Raw genomic sequence first — 4,577 nt, forward strand, 5'->3', positions numbered from 1 at the left:
GGCTGGCGCACTGTGCCAATCCAAAGCCAAGAGCCAGGTGCTTCCTCCTGGTCTCCCATGCAGGTGCAGGGCCCAAGCACTTGGGCCATCCTCCACTGCCTTCCCAAGCCACAGCAGAGAGCTGGACTGGAAGAGGAGCAACCGGGACATAATCTGGCGCCCCAACTGGGACTAGAACCCAGAGTGCCGGCACCACAGGCGGAGGATTAGCCAAATGAGCCATGGCGCCGGCCAAAATAAATCTTTTTTAAAAAAAAATATGTTGCTCATAATGAAGCAACAAGAGAGATATTATAACCAAAAAAAAAAGGTTTAAAAGAACACAAATTTATATTTTAAAATGAGGAAAAATAAACACATGGAAACAAAACTGTTTTTTTTCGTAAGTGCAGAAGGAAATCAATTAAACCTACTGACCAGAACAGAATGTCCATGTCTACAATTACTTACTATATTAAAAACTGTAAAATAGAGACAAAACAATGAAAGGTTAAAATCTAAATAGAAAAGTCTCTAGGCTCCAGTCTTTCAATGGCTTTGAGACAATCAAGTGCCTTCTCTTGAGCCTGAAGAACCATTAGGCAATACCTTCCAGCCAATCATGCTATCCCTTTGGGAACTGAGCTATGATGATACCATCAAAGACCCAACAACAATGACTCCTCCTCCATCAGACATGGGCAGATTCCCTGGGAGCTGGTGATTCCCGGGTGTAAGTCTTAGCATCTCATCAAGGTGGAAGAAAGAGAAGCCAAAGTACCCTCATCTCTATGGCCTTGCCATCAGACTCTGACAGTATGAACAAGGTCCCAGTGGTGAAGGCTAAAGTTATCCATGTCATCATGAATTCTCAAATCAAAAAACAGACCCAGGGAGTATTCAGTATTTTGAATGTCAAACGGGGTAAGAGGTGCTGGCTACCCATCCAACAAAGGCTTGACCATCAAAGAGATGAAGTGTCTTCAGGCAGCAGAAGCACTCCTGAAACTAAAGCTTTAGGGAGTAGGCTATGACAAAAGAAGAGAAGCAGATCAGCCCAGCCCACCTTCCCCCAAAGCAGAAACCCAGAGACTGGTTTACTTCTGCTTCTTCCACAGCCTTTCCTGGCCCAAATCCTGCCCACATGGATTCTAGAAATGGAGCTAAGGACAGAAACTCCTTCGATAAAAGAAGCCTCATTGAACAATATTCTTCCAAAAAGATGATCAGAAAGTCTTGCCACCCACACTACAGAAGAGCCTTGGAAGCCCTTTCCAAAAGCACTGATCTATGCCCAGGCCACTCAACTGGCTGAAGGTCAAGGATCTTCAAGGCACCCAAGATGTATATCCCAGTGTCAGACGAGAAGAAACAACCATAGTTTCAAAACCTGTGACCTGAGTCTACTCATGCCCATTAGCTTCTTGAGCTCTCTCCATCCCAGAGACTTGGAGAGAGGGCACCTTGTGCTTCATTCCCCTTTTTCCTTAGTTCTGACACAGAAAAGATATATTAAAGCTCTTAGTCTGTGGCTAGAGCTGGATACACGATTGGTTTTGAGAAGCACTAGTGCAAAGCATATCTTTGTTGTATTGAAGCCATTTTGTACTTAATTTAAAGTTAGTTTAAGTTAGCCCAATGGTTATACAGGGGGAGCTCATTATCTATCTTGGTTTCCTATACCCTAGACCAAGAATTCTCATCACTGCTTACTTAGTAGGTAAATATTATCTGCAGTGCTCCAAAACCCAGGCTTCTTGATTCTTTTGCCACTATCAACATGAGCATTGGCAAATCATGGAGTTAAAGTCCTCATTGACTAGTTTAGACAATCTTGGCCTTCCTGACTATGCTGCTATGTGTTCCAGACTTGTCAGTTAAGGAGACCTAAGATCTGTTTGAGATCTGGGTACATTTAAAAGCCAGACTTGGCAGAGACTCCTCTTCTAATGCTGCAAATGAAATCTCCTTGCTTTTTGGCAGACTTAATGCATCACTTTGTCCTGCAGCCAGTTTTTAATGTGCTGCCTCTTGGGCCAGTGTTGTTGGAGGAGTGCTTCTCTTCTGTGTGTCACAAAACAAACCCTAGTCTTGGGTGTCCTTTGTTCCCCTTTAAAATAAGATTAGTTTAATGACAATTTTATTGAGACTATCTAAGGGGAAAAATCAACTGATTGGGTATAGATTAATGGATGCTAACCATTTTTACAGTAAAGATATTAACTATAGTTACATTACAATCCTTAAGATTCATATGAAACTATTGCCATCCTATTTTGATTTCTTTATTTTTAAAAAATAGTATTTATTTATTTGAGAGGCAGAGCTACAGACAGAGAGAGGTAGAGACAGAGAAAGAGAAAGGTCTTCCGTCTGCTGGTTCCCTCCCCAGATGGCTGTAACAGTGGAAGCTGGGCCAATCAGAAGTCAGGAGCCAGGAGCTTCTTCCGAGTCTCCCACATGGGTACAGGGGCTCAAGCACTTGGGCCATCCTCTGCTGCTTTCCCAAGCCATTAGCAGTGCCCATATGGATGCCAGTGCCATAGGCAGAGGCTTAACCTATTATGCCACAGCAGCTCCTGATTCCTTTATTCAAGTCAGGGCCTAAAACTTTGGGGAGGGTGGGGAAGAAAGAACAATTTGTGATTTTTCTGTTTGAAAGCATTTTTCACAAAAATGAGACTCATATATTTATGCAACACATAACTGATAAGGAAAGGAAATAGGGAATTGCCTTTTTATTTCCTCTCTGTTTGAATGTGTGTGTTCAGCCATTATCATGGGCACATTCTTAAACACCTGCTGGTTTTTGTTTAAGATAGGATCTTGTCTACATAAGAAGCTGCCCATTCCATAGGGAGGCCCTGAAGGGTAAAATTCTAGGAACCACTAATTTATTTAGTCCACTGTTATGATCTATTGTTTTGACAATAAAAATCCTTACTATTTTCCCAAAAATAAAGAAAATATAGCTATACATAGTGAGATTTGATTCTGGCAAAATGGCCAACTGGTGGGAACCCTTAAACCAGTCACTATTTCACCTACCAATGTCCACATTGAGGCACTTTACTCAGAAAACCCATGGGTATTCTGGGAAGAAACTCTTGGTGTTAATTTTAGAGAACCATAAACAGACCAATGTCCTATACAAGACGATGTTCAGTATCCCATGTATTCATCACAACCCAAATCCTTCTCAGATGAAACTAGACCATCTCCATTGAAATGACTGAACAAGAAGGGAATAACTATTAGGCATCTTTCACAGGTGTCTTTCAAACCCAGTGGTAGCTGGATTTCTTCTTGGAAAAGATACCATTCAGACAAACTGGCTGAAACTGTGCAAAGCTAAAACAAAAGACTTGCTAAAAATGAAAGAGGTATGGACATCATCAAGACGACAAACTAGGAATTTCCAGACAGACTTCATTCCCCACGGAAATGCAACATAAACAGTAGGCTAAAACACCTTTCCAGGAGCTCTGCACACCAGTCAAAGACGTATAGCATCAAACAAATGCTTCATCAAGAAGAGGCAAGGTTGAAAATGGTACAAAATCTGGTGGCATTTTTACTTGCTGGTATTCCACCTCTTAACACAACAAAGTCTAGGACCAGGTGGCTTCACTGGTGAATTTCACCAAACATTTTAAAAAGAATTACCATGAATCCTCATTAAAGTCTTCCAAAAAATTAAGAGAAACACTTACCAGTCCCTTCTCTGAGGCCAGCATTATTCCGCTACCAAAGCCAGGCTGAAAAACCAAACAAAACCAAAAAACAATATCCCTTATGAATACTGATACAAAAAATCTTCAATAAAATACTAAAAAGCCAATTCAACAGCATATTAAAAGGATTAAACATAACCAAGTAAGATTTTTTCCATAATGCAAGATTATCCCAAAAAATGAAAATCAATCAAAATGATATACCACATTAACAGATGAATAAAAAAAGATCTCCTGAATTATGGCAGAAAAATATTCAACATACTTTCATGATAAAACACTTAACAAACTACAATAGAAGGAAACTTCCTCAATATAATAAAGGCCATATATGACAAACTCACAGCCAACATCATAGTCACTGATACAAAACTAAAGACTGAGGTGGGCATTTGGCACGGTGGTTAAGATGCCACTTAGGATCCCACAGTCCATGTCTGAGTGGATTCAGGTGCCCAGCTCACTTCTGATTCCAGCTTCCTACCAGTGTGCCCCCTGGGAGGAAGCAGATAATGGCCGAAGTGCTTGGGTCCCTGCCATTCACATGGGAGACTCAGATTGAGTTTCAGACTCCTTCCAAATTAATTAAATAAGTAATTTTAATCCACTGTGTCCATATGCTAACAATGAACAATCCAGAAGGGAACTGATAAAGCAATCCTATTTATAATAGCAGCAAAAAGAATAAAATACTTAGGAATAAGCTTAACCAAGAAAATAAAGCAAAAACATACACTGAAAAGAACAAGATATTGCCAGAACAAATTAAAGAAAGCACAGACAAATATGAAGAAATCCATGTTCTTGTGTAAGACCCCTTAAGCAGGCGTCCCACAAATTGACTGGACCCCAGAAACACGGACT

The 4,577-nt window shown here is 40.6% G+C and overlaps 1 pseudogene; it reads left to right on the top strand.

Moving 5' to 3' along the window:
- The first annotated feature begins 601 nt into the window (after positions 1-601).
- On the top strand, positions 602-1,294 carry LOC133747704 (putative monooxygenase p33MONOX; annotated as a pseudogene).
- The last annotated feature ends 3,283 nt before the right edge of the window (positions 1,295-4,577 follow it).

The sequence above is a fragment of the Lepus europaeus genome, chromosome 19 (genome assembly GCF_033115175.1).
Source record: "Lepus europaeus isolate LE1 chromosome 19, mLepTim1.pri, whole genome shotgun sequence".
NCBI lineage: Eukaryota > Metazoa > Chordata > Mammalia > Lagomorpha > Leporidae > Lepus > Lepus europaeus.